This window comes from Rattus norvegicus, chromosome 17 (genome assembly GCF_021556685.1).
Source record: "Rattus norvegicus strain SHRSP/BbbUtx chromosome 17, alternate assembly SHRSP_T2T, whole genome shotgun sequence".
Taxonomy (NCBI): domain Eukaryota; kingdom Metazoa; phylum Chordata; class Mammalia; order Rodentia; family Muridae; genus Rattus; species Rattus norvegicus.
This window is the reverse complement of record NC_141550.1, coordinates 90,854,425-90,867,328: the sequence shown is the minus strand read 5'-3', so window position 1 is coordinate 90,867,328 and position 12,904 is coordinate 90,854,425. Positions and strand designations below refer to the sequence as shown.

Below are 12,904 nucleotides of genomic sequence, written 5' to 3'. Positions count from 1 at the left end.
ACGTAAGATATAATAAGAGAGTATATTATTTCAGTAGATGTTGGGTGAATAAAGAAAATATTGAAAGTCAGTGGGACTAAGAATGGTATGAAATGGACTTTGATTCTGTATTGTATTCTCTTCAATGCAAGCAAGATTTTGTGGCAAGTGGAATCATTAAAGGCGCCTCTGGAAGTTTAGGGAGATATAGGGAAAAGAAAGAGTTCACTGGCCAGGGAAGCAGCTCAGTGATTTGCTCAGCCACCATCAGAGAAGCTTCCTTCTGCAGCAGATGGGAACAAACATAGAGACCCACAGCCGTCGGATAATATGCCCAGAATGAGAGACCATGGAAAACTGATTCCTAAACTGGATGTCTCCATCAACTCTCTCCCCTCAGGGCCCAGAGAATCCCAAATGTAGGGGGAATGCAAGAGCTGGGTGGGAAGAAATAAAGGAGTCAAAGTCTCTGTAAGGATCAAAACGCATGGGAACTAACAAAGACTGAGACAGCATGCACAAGGTCTGCACCAGATGAGGTCCTAGATCTGAAAGAAGTGAGCTCAGGCTCCCACCACTACCCAAGAAGGCAGCTGCAATTGATAACCACTTTCTCCAAGGCATTGTCATTTGTAACACTACTCTTAAAGAGTAAGCTCATGCACAGCAGTAGATGGCCAACAGAAAACACACTCAACTGCCTCTTTGCAGATTACTTGTGTCATAATATCATGTCCGACCTTTACACACACACACACACACACACACACACACACACACACACACACACACACACATTCACTCTTTTTAACCCTACAGGTCCTTTAGTTATATATTACAGATTCCAGTCAAAAGTTTTTTTATGGGATTCCTGAGTGTGTGAATGAGAGGGTCTCTATGTCTATATCTGTTTATGTCATATACCATATTATTATCCCTTGGCAGCTTGCTTGTTTTCTAATGATTCAGATGGGAGGTCAGGTGGGAAAGAACTGAGAGCACTAGAGGAAGGGAAAATGGTAACTAAGATATAGTATGTGAGAGGAAAAAAGGAAGAAAAAGGTTTGTAATAGCAAAGTGGAATTGCAAAGTCAGGGTAGAGTACAATCAAGAGCAGAGTTAAAGAACTGAGCTCTCAAAACACTTTACATTTCTTCCAACAGTAAGAGAGATCAGCGTGAACTAAAGATAATCAAATTTTGTTCGTTTTTCAAAGATATTATTAAAGGTTAAAATATCTTGAAGTAAAGATAAATATAAATATAACAACCAAGTTTACATAGCCTTTTATATCTCAGCAAAGCAAGTATGTGTTGAGAGTTGAAGGCAAGCTTATATATATTTTTTCAGAATAATAAGGAAATTTATACATGGATACATTTTTATATACATATATATGTTCACTCATCTATCAATAAACAACTAGATTGACTCCAATTGTTCACTATAGTGGATACGGCATCACTACATATGGTGGGGCAAATGTCACTATTGTAGGATATGGGATGTAGAGATATGCAGGGTTGTATGGACAAGAGTGAAATAGCTGGGTCACATGGTACCTCTATTTTTAATTTTTTGAGTAATCTCCAAACTGGTTTCTGTAAAGACTACATTAATTTGCACCATCAAATTGCAACAGTAAATATCCTTTCCAGCATTTGCTATCGGATTTTTTGATGATAGTCATTCTGACAGTGGTGAGGTGGTATCTCAAAGGAGTTTTAATTTCCATATCCCTGATGGCTAAGGATATTAAACACCTTTAAAAAGTTACTGGCCACTGACATTTCCTTTTCAAAAACTGTTTCTTCAGTTCACTTCCCCACTTATAGATAGACAATCAGTATTCCTTTGATGTTTAATTTGTACAATTCTTTGTTAATCCTGGACATTTATGTGAAGTGTAGCTGATAAAAATGTTCTCCTATTTTCCCATCGCTCTGTGTGCTCTGTTGCTATACAAAAATGTTTTATCTCCATATGGCTCCACCTGTTGATACTTGAGGTTAGTTCCTGTGCTGCTGTTCAAAGGTTTGTGCCTGAAATCTCAAAGGATATATCTTATATTTTCTTCTAAATGCTCAGTGTCCCAGGTTTTACAGTCTTTGATCCATTTGGTATAGATTCTATGCAAGGCAGAAAACAAGAATCCCATTTCATTATCCCACAGGTAGAACTCCAGTTTTGCCTGTATCATTTGATGAGCAGGGTTTTTCTAATATATGTTTTTGTCTTCCTTTTCAAACCCCAGGTGTACATAGTTCTGTTTATTTCTGGGATCTCTATTCTTTTTGTTGGTCTACCTGCCTATTTTTATAACAATACCAGGCCTTTTTATTCCTATGACCTTGGATATAATTTGAGATCAGGTGTGTTGATCCAGCACTGTTCTTATTCTTTAGATTTGCTTTGATCATCTGTGGTCTTTTGTGGTTCCATATAAATTCTTATATTGCTTTTTCTAAACCAGTAAAATATGACAGTTTTAAAGGAGGTGATAAGGATTTGAACTCAGGTCCTTCTGCTTCCATAGCAAGTGCTCTGGAATAGTTTGGGTTTTATTGCTATGAAGAGACAACATGACAAAGGCAACTTTTTTTATTAGATTTTTTATTTACATCCCAAATGTTATTCCCTTTCCTAGTTTCCCATCTATAAACCCCATATCACACACCCCCTTCTTCTATAAGGGTGTTCCCCTCCCCATCCACCCCCCTTCCTACCCACCCCGACATTCCCTTACACCGAGGGTTCAACCTTGGCAGGACCAAGGGCTTCGCCTTCCATTGGTGCCCAATAAGGCCATCCTCTGCTATATGTGTAGTTGGAGCCATGGGTCTGTCCATGTGTACTCTTTGGGTAGTGATTTAGTTCTACTTGGGAGCTCTAGTTGATAGGCATTGTTGTTCTTATGGGGTTGCAAGCCCTTTCAGCCTTTCAATTCTTTCTCTAATTCCTACAACAGGGGTCCTGCTCTCAGTGTAGTAGTTTGCTGCTAGCATTTGCCTCTGTATTTGACATGATCTGGCTGTGTCTCTCAGGAGACATCTGTACCCGGTTCCTGTCAGCATGACCTTCTTAGCTTCATTAATCGTATCTAGTCTTGGTATATATATGGGGCACATGTGGGGCAGGCTCTGAATGGCCATTCCTTCAGTCTCTGCTCCAAACTCAGCCTCCATATCCCCTTCTATGAATATTTTTGTTCCCCCTTTTAAGAAGGAGTGGAAGCATCCACATTTTTATCACACTTCTTCTTCTGCTTCATGTGTGTGATCTGTGGATCGCATCTTGGGTAATTAGAGCTTTTGGTCTAATGTTCACTTACCAGTGAGTGCATACCATGTGTGTTTTTCCGTGATTGGGTTACCTCACCCAGGCTGATATTTTCTAGTTCAGACCATTTGCCTATGAATGACATGAAGCCATTGTTTTTGATAGCTGAGTAATATTCCATTGTGTAGATGTGCCACATTTTCTGTATCCATTCCTCTGCTGAAGGGAATCTGGTTTTTTTCCAGCTTCTGGCTATTATAAATAAGGCTGCGATGAACATAGTGGAGCATTTGTCTTTGTTGTATGTTGGAGTATCTTTTGGGTATATGCCCAAGAGAGGTATATCTGGGTCCTTAGGTAATGCAATGTCCAATTTTCTGAGGAACCTCCAGACTGATTTCCAGAGAGGTTGTACCAGCTTGCAATCCCACCAACAAGGGAGGAGTGTTCCTCTTTCTCTACATCCTCACCAGCATTTGCTGTTACCTGAGTTTTTAATCTTAGCCATTCTGACTGCTGTGAGGTGGAATCTCAGGGTTGTTTTGATTTGCATTTCCCTGATGACTAAGATTGTTGAATGTTTCTTTAGGTACTTCTCAGCCTTTTGATATTCCTCAGCTGAGAATTCTTTGTTTAGCTCAGTACCCCATTTTTAATAGGGTTATTTGGCTCTCTGGAGTCTAACTTCTTGAGTTCTTTGTATATTTTGGATATTAGCTATCTATCAGATGTAGGATTGATAAAGATCTTTTCCCAATCTGTTGGTTGCCATTTTGTCCTAATGACAGTGTCCTTTGCCTTACAGAAGCTTTGCAGTTTTATGAGGTCCTATTTGTCGATTCTTGATCTTAGAACATAAGCCATTGGTGTTTTGTTCAGGAAATTTTCTCTAGTGCCCATGTGATGGAGACTCTTCCCTACTTTTTCTTCTATTAGTTTGAGTGTATCTGGCTTGATGTAGAGGAAGGACTGGCTTTCATAGTACCAGAATGTAGCATTCAAGCTTCTAGGAAAGGAGGCAGCCAGTGGTTCTGTCAAGCTGTGATGCCTATGAACCACAGTGATTCCAGTATGGCATAATAGTCCTAAGGGTACAATAGTGACAGGTAAATATGGTAACTTGGTGGTTATCACAGCTCTCTAATTAGTTTCAACGTCTGTTCTAACAAGAGTTAGATTATTCTTGGTAGTGGAAACATAGCCAAGTACCTGGGCCTAGTGAAATCAGGATTCTTAGGAAACCTATAACTATTACATAAATACCACTATATTCTAAATAGTTATTCTTATACCCACAGATAAGTGTAGGTCTCATTCCTCATCAAGGAAACATATCTTTGCAATGGACTGAGAACAAGGCAGAAAAACACAAGTGATAAAACTACAGAGAACAAATGAGTGTGGGATGCCCAGCTCCAACTGGTATATCTGCAAGACAGCCCCTGCATCTAATGTGCAGCAATCAGCAGAAGACATGGCAGAAAAACTATAAGCAGCAGAAGAACAGGAAGTTTGCTGTGAGACTGAGTTTGCTCCTAGAAATGTTAGCAGAGCTGCACCTACAATACCACAACAACATGACTGGCTCAATAACAACCACACCAATGGACATGCTTACACGGAAAGAGGAAATCTCATGGAGCCTCAACTCTAGACAAAGAACTACAAACAACCAGGTAATACTGAAACTGATAGTGGAAGAGATAGTCTTGTTCATTTTTTTTTTTCTGTAGATTGTAACTCAATTCCTGGATGGTGAGATACTCTACTTCCTGTGCTGATCAAAGTACCACATGCATTCCAGTTTCCTCCTCAGATATGAATAAAATATAAAGGATTTCTGGATATTGAAATGACAGTAATTAGATACAAGAGTAGTGGTGAAACTCTAAAACATTCTATAATCTTTGGTATTACCATAAACTTCATTCTTCAGATAGCAATTCCAGTATTCATAGATAAAAGAAAATTTGTTATAAAATAAAAAATCATGCTTAATGTTTTTATGCTCAATAACAGCCAAAGATAGGGTCAAAGAAACCAAATAAAATTATGCCATACAACATCTCTTTTCACAATTTTCTTAACATTATTGTTATCAAAAATCTTTAAGTCAAAAAATGCCTAGACATATGGCATACACCTTTAGTCCTAGCACTTGGGAAGCAAAGGCAAAAGGATCTCCTTGAGTTCCAGGACAGCCTTGAAAACCTATAAACAAACAAGCAGAAATCTTTAGGTCAACTCTGCATGTTTCCAAAAGCAATGAAGTCATAATGTAGGAAATGCCAAGACATTCACATTTATTATGGTGTTTTGAAATCTAAGAAATCAGGTCTGGGCCTCCATCAACAGAATGGATAGTGAAAATGTGCCCTAAATACATAGTTGAGTATAATTTATCAATAAAGATGAAGTGTGTCAGTTTCAAAAGAATGGATAGAAAAGTCATCATCATCTAGACTCATCAAGCGTGTGTCCCATGCTCTCTAGACTCAGCAAGGCAGCGATGTGTCCCATGCTCTCTCATACGTAGAGGCAATGAAAAGTGAAAGTGAGGAAGTAGGAGAAAGAGAAACAGGAATAAAAGTCCAGCAACAACGAAAGGGACAAGCAAGAGACAGCAAACTCAAGTGATGGACATTCTTATAGAAATGTCAGAAAGAAGCCCACAAATCTGCAAAATAAATATGGTTTCATTTTTAATGAAGGATATATTCATATACACACAAAAATCACAAGGTTTTCTAAAGAATATAAGGGTTTTTTTTGTTTTTTGTTTTAAAATCAAAGAACACTAAACACTTAAAAGCACCCAGGGAAATGTTTTGCATACTCAAAGCTTTCAGTAGGACACAAAGGACAGCTTATCATAGAGTATCCCCCCAAATTTATCAACTTGTGCTTATGTCTTCCATCCAGGATAAGGGAATATACACAGTTTATTTAAGTCATATACCCACCAACAAATAACAACAGACTCATTGTTGAACTGCTAATGGTACTTAACCTCACGGCCATTTGGTGTTCTGTGTTCTGTGATAATGGAGGCCAGGACTCTCGCATACACTTAGCACTTCTACACTTCAACACTTAGCATTCAGTGTGGAATGTTTACACACGTTGGACACTCAGTAAATGCTTATTAATGATGCAAGGGCTCTCTGACAAGAGTGAATTAACTGATCATTCAACCTACCATTCTTCATGCTTTCAAGCCATGCACGCCTAGGAATTTATTCAAATCATATTTTTCTAGATGCTAGACACAAACGATAAAGATGCATCAAGAATATGTTATTACAGATGATTTTAGCACTTGTAGGCAATATATGGGCAAACCATGCATGCTGGTGATATTTGTTTTATAGATCTCAGTTCCTCTGCGTACAGAATGCCAATGTGCTGTGCTAAAGCTTAGAGTCTCTTGAGGATGGGACCTGAAACTTCCAAATAAAATGGATATGTTCTAAAAAAAAAAAAGGCAAATACAGAGCCTGAAGAAAACACAGAAAAGGATTTTGGAAGGAGGTTATTGCTGCATCCATAGGATATTTGAAGAATATAAAATATATCTAAGGGGTTGGGGATTTAGCTCAGTGGTAGAGCGCTTGCCTAGGAAGCGCAAGGCCCTGGGTTCGGTCCCCAGCTCCGAAAAAAAAAAAGAAAAAAAATAAATAAAATATATCTAAACAAGCTTGTCAAAGCAAACTGTCATTGTGAGCAGTGTGCAACCTATCTGCTAATTTTAATTTTGTTACCTTGACAACAGAAGAACATGGAACTGCTAGAAATGTATGCATAGATATCTACACATTTCATGTATACATAAATTTATGTATCCATGTATGTATTACAGACACAGTCTTATAAGCATATAAACCCTAGACTAATAAGCAATATGTAATACATTTCTTCAATGTAGTTACTGACATCCTACTTAAGGTGACGTTGACATTGGAAGTGATACCTAAAGGAAATTTCTCACCCCAAAATCATGGTCATAATTAGGGCCCAAGACTTCAAGAAACCTGCCTCTACCCCCTTGAAATTCCAAAAAGCCAACCCCTCACCCAATCTACAGACCGCCTGACTAAGTGCTTACCCTGAAGCCCAGAGTGGAGAAACTGTCAATCTGACTTTTCTCCCATTCTGCAGTTTCAAAAAACTGCAGTTTATCCTGCAAAACAGATTCTGGAACTAGCAAAGCCATGTACTCCCTCTCCCCACCCTGGAGTATAAAAGCTGTTCTCAGACCCCCACAGTACATTTTTCTGGAGATGGCTGGTTCAGTGGCTAAAGTGCTCGCTGGGTGAGCATAAAGATCTAAGTTCATATATCCAAGCCACATAAAAGCTAGGCATGGTAGTACATGCCCATGACCACAGTGCTGTGAACTTGAGGGTTGGGCTGAGACATGGGAATCCCAGGGACTTACTATTCAAAGTGTCAAGTTCCAGGGTCAGTAAGAGACCTTGTCTCACAAAAAGAAGATGGGACACACTGGAGGAGAGACACCCTTTCAAACTGTGTCTTCCACATTTACATGTACAAGCATGTATGTGTACACATGCACATCACCCATGCACCAAACTACATATACATAAGCCACATATCATACATAAACTACACCGCACACACCATATATACTACACATACTATATATACACTACACACACATGCACATAAACCATCTAACACACAAATACACACACACACACACACATTATGTCTCCTCATACACAATAAGTTGACTATGTCAACTGAAATTTTGTTCCAATCACAGAGAACTTATAAATTTATCACTGCTAAAAATCCTTGAAAAACTTCCATCTTCTGAACTGTTCTGAGCCTCAGATTTTTGTAATCTTTAATTGTGTGATAATTTAGCTTTTACAGAAAAATTATAGGAGAGTACAAATTTTATATAACTTTTACCTAGAGTCATGAGTTATTTACACCCTTACGTTTTCAGATTCTCTTAAAAGAAGCTCAAGATGTTATACATATGATACTTTGGGTGAACACTCAGTGTCTTCATACATAAATATTTTGGTTTGTGTGTACTAATGAGAGGCTCTTCTTGCATAAATCAGAGTGCAATATTCAAAATTAAGAAGATATCCACTATAATTGTCTCTGTGCAGTCCTTATCAAAATCCTACCATTTATCACAATAATACTATTTGTAGCTACTTTTCTCTATGCAAGATGAATTACAGAGCATATAAGGCTCTGTGCTTCATTTTCAGCCTCTGATGTGGAACAGCAATCATCTATTCTTTGACCTCTTTGACCCTTAGATCTTTTGGGATCCTCAAATATTTGACTACACAAGTCAACTTTATAGATGGTTCTTTATGTGTCTCCTTGCTGATGCCTTATGACTAGGTTCAGAGTAAGGACTCATGGCAGCATTGCCATACACCCAAGGCTTGTTCCTTCTCAGTACATTACTAAACGAAACACAAGGCATCAACTGTTCCTGGAACCTGGGGACTCTTGCTTTGAGATAGTGGGTCACATGTTTCTTCAATGTAGCCTAGGTTTTACCTTGAAATCATACATGATCAAATACCATGGCTAAAGAGAAAAACTCAGCAGTTTAGAGAACATGTTGCTCTTGCAGGGAACCTGGGTACAATTCCTAGCACCCACATGGTAGTTCATAGCCATCCACAGCTGCAGTTCCAGGAACTCTCTTCTAACCTCCACGGGTACCAGGCACACATGAAAGCAATCATGTGTATGCATAAAATAAATAGATCTCTTTTAAAAGACTACATACCTTGTTTCTCATCAAAGTTTACTAAACATGAATTCTGAAAGTTTTATTTTTACTCTTCTGAGTGCTGTGTCTTCTTTTCAGAGTCTTATGTTTTTTTGCCTATGTAAATAATATATCTTTACACAGAAAGAGAAAACAAATAGGAAAACAGAAAACAGAAATCAAAAATGATTACAAGATGCAAGAAAAATGTTCCCTGAAGTATTTATTTGTAAACTACAGATTTTCTAACACAATGAGGTGCTGTGTGGATGACTGGCAGTTGTATTTGTTTGAAAAACAACTGTTAATGTAAGTAAATCTCTAAATGGCAGAGTACCAAAGTAAAATAATATAAACAATAAGATAGATGAATTGGGAGAAGGACACAGCAGTGTATAAGCTCAGGCAGTGGGCAAATATTCTGGAGGGCTATACCTCAGAGTACAGAATCACAGAACAGAACAAGGTGACGTGAAAACCTCCAAGATCAGGAAATCGGCTCCCTTGCTGGGAAATGGAACAGACACCAACTCAAGAGAATAAACATGGGTGAACTAGGAACCAAAAGGGAGAGGGTGCAAACTCTCAAATAACATTGACGAAGATGCTTTTTAGCATTCTGGGTGCCAACCACTATGGTTAGAACATGGTTATTTAAAGTCTCACTTTTACTCTTATAAAAAAAATCCAAAAAGGAAGGAATATCACACTTTACATATGATGTAAATGAACTTCAGCTAAAAACAAATGACCAAGGTTAAAGTAAATCATTGAGGTGGGATTCAACCCTAGCACCTATTCAAACGCTATGTGGCTTAATCGTTAGCTGACACTACAGGTAGAAGCTCACATCTCAGATTACTGACCGAAGCCATCCTGTGTGGATGAAAATGTCTCCAAATTCTTGATAGCACAGCCACAGAGCTGCAAAATCAGCACCTGTCACTAGTAAAAAGCGGCACCACTGGCCGAGCTGGATCTGGCCTGAAAGCCCTTTCCTGCGGTTTAGTTCCCATGGTTTCAGAAAATACTATGCAATGGAGGGGAGCAATTAAACAGTTCTAACAAGCTGCAACACCTAGGAAGGAGCCAGGGCAATTAACAGTGTGGTAAGATATGCATAAAAGTGCAATAAATTGCACTCCAGTGTTGGTGACAACCAAGAGCTGTCTAATTAACTTAAGGCCCACTCAACAGGAGGCTATGCCTGATACTGGAAACCTGGCCCCTCACTGAGGCTAGTGAAGACATAGACCTAACAGAAGACTCTATTAGCTAGACCATAACCCCTTACTACATTATAAAGCTTATTCTCATACCCACAGTTAAGTATAGCTACCACCCCTCATCAAAGAAGTCTTTCATTACATAGCAAGAAGCTTGGCTCAGAGGCACTGCCCTCTGCTGTAGTTCTCAGCATTCCTCAGTTTTGCAAAGAACTTCTTTTTTCCTCCCTGGACAACAAGGCTCTAATTTCTTTCTTGTCTGTCTCCTATACCATGTGCATCTCACTGTCAGTAAAGTAGAGAGAGCCATCTTCGGCTGCTGTGGGTCATTGGTAACTTGGGATTATTTTGGAAGGATGCACAAACTGAAATCAATCTGAAAGATGAGAAATACAACTGGGAAGCTGGCGGCAGGTCCACGCAAAGCAGAGATGGTCCCGAAGATGGGGTCCACACTAAGGTGGAAGTCATACTTGAGGTCAGGCGGGGGAGGGGGATGTTGTGAGAACATGGTGAGCTTGCATCAACCTGAAAGTGAGCAGCCTGGATCTGAGGAGACAGCTGTCCGTCAGGACTTGGTTTTTCTGAAATCCTGCTGTCTCCAGATGTCAGCTCCTATTAGCTCGCATGACTACCATTTCCTCAAAGGATGCCTGGGTGCAAGTCTCAGGGTTGTCAGCCTAGTTTCAAATCGCATCATTTAGATGTAGCCTGGTTGGTCTTCACAAGCCCCCGTGTACTGTGTGCTTAGAGTAAATAAAGTCCCTATGGCGCATCACATATTGAAGGAATTTCTAAACATTTGCATTTTCTCCAAGAGATCGGGACCACACTTTTGCTCTTCTCTGCAGACAACACAAAGACTATAGGAGAGGATGTGGAATCCTTTTCTAGAATTCTACTATAAATTCAATGAATATCACCTTTGCAGCACAGAACGTCTGCTTTCTGAGGCTCATTCTTTCTATCAGCCAACTAACCAGTTTCCTTCTGATGCATCTAAGCTCCTGCATGTTCCTCCTTAGTGTCCTTCCCTCATGGCTACACCTCAGTGGTATCATCCTTCTGATAAAACATCCTCCAAAGTTCTAGCCTAAGTCACCAGTTATGCCAGCACAACACTAAACTTAAGATATAGCACTAATGGCCAATGAGCCTTAGGGATTATCTCATAATTACATTTATTCATGCAAACATCAGCAGTATTGGTCTCTGTAGGTTTTTATATATTCATTGACCCAATTATGTCTATGGACTAATTATTATATATCATGGACCTTGCTAGACACTTTACATGTTCTCTCTCTTATTTGGGGACTTTAATATCTTGTTCACACTTTGTCCATGGATTACATAGGGTCATTCCTTAACAAATTAATATCACTTCAAGAGAGCATAGAAACAACAATCTATATTTGGAAAGATAAATGCTATGTTTCCATATGCATAATATAGAATATAGATGTGTATAACATCTACATAACATGAAAGTAGAAAATTTACTACTTTGTAAGGAAGAAAGGGACCTAATGGGAAGAGGGAGAACCAAGAAGAGTCATAGAGAAACAGAAAAATGTCACATTTCCTCTCATGCAGAATCTAGATTTTGTATGCATATATATCACACATAACATTAAAGCAAAGGGGGCCTATTTGGGGAACAAGGGAATCAGTGGGAGAAGAGAAGGGGGAAAATATGGTAGTGGATACAGTATGCTTATATATAAAAAGGCCATTATATTGTGTGCTGATTGCAGGTAATATAATTTTTAAAGTATAAAAGTAACTTCTATAATTTTCTAAATTACTATCATTAAATAATTAATATCACTAAAAATTAACATATTACAATGTGTGATCATGTGGTATATTCTAATACATAATAAGATGTATAATGAATGCTTACATAGACCTTGGTTGATAATATTCATTTTCCTGGTCGGAGTGTTAGCTTTTATTCCCTTAGGAAAGAATGTGATTAAATGTTAGATTTTCATGTGACCTGACAAGGCATCCAGAAAGATATATTTGGCCTAAAAGATGGGCTTCAGATTACTACAATAACTGGCTTCCTGTTCTGTCACTAAGTAAAGCCAGTTTTGATTAAGTATATGTTGAGGTCAAAGCTACACTCAACTATAAGCCATCCTTCTGAAAACTGTGACCACCTCTCTGTGGAAACTGTGCACAACATGAGAGTTAGACTCTTAACAAATATAAAATAAAGTCAGATTGTCCATAGAGAGTGGGTCTAGTCTATATTTGAAAATAAAAACACAACAGTGTTTAAGTAAGGAAAAGGGTAGGAGTGTGCAAACTGAATAAAGCTAAGTTGTTAAAGGTTAGCCGGTTTCTCCTGGTGGTGTTATAAGCGAGTGGCACAGTCATTCTCTGGTCCCACAATATTTAGATGTTTTATTTCAGTCACCCAGTGGGAGCTGAGAACAAATGTGGGTAAACCACATGCAAAATACCAAATACTTTCACACAACACAAGCTAAGCCTACCCCTTCCCCTCCAGTGCTGAATCATAAGTTATGTCTGGACCATAGATGTTAGGAATGCCATACTAGCTATGACATTCACGGAAATGAGTAGACATACAGGGGCACACACACATGCACACGCACATGCATACGCACACGCACAC

The 12,904-nt window shown here is 38.8% G+C and overlaps 1 protein-coding gene across 1 annotated transcript in view; it reads right to left on the bottom strand.

Annotated features, from left to right (window-relative positions):
* The window catches only part of Gpr158 (G protein-coupled receptor 158), a 409,526-nt gene that overhangs the window by 190,245 nt on the left and 206,377 nt on the right, over positions 1-12,904 (bottom strand).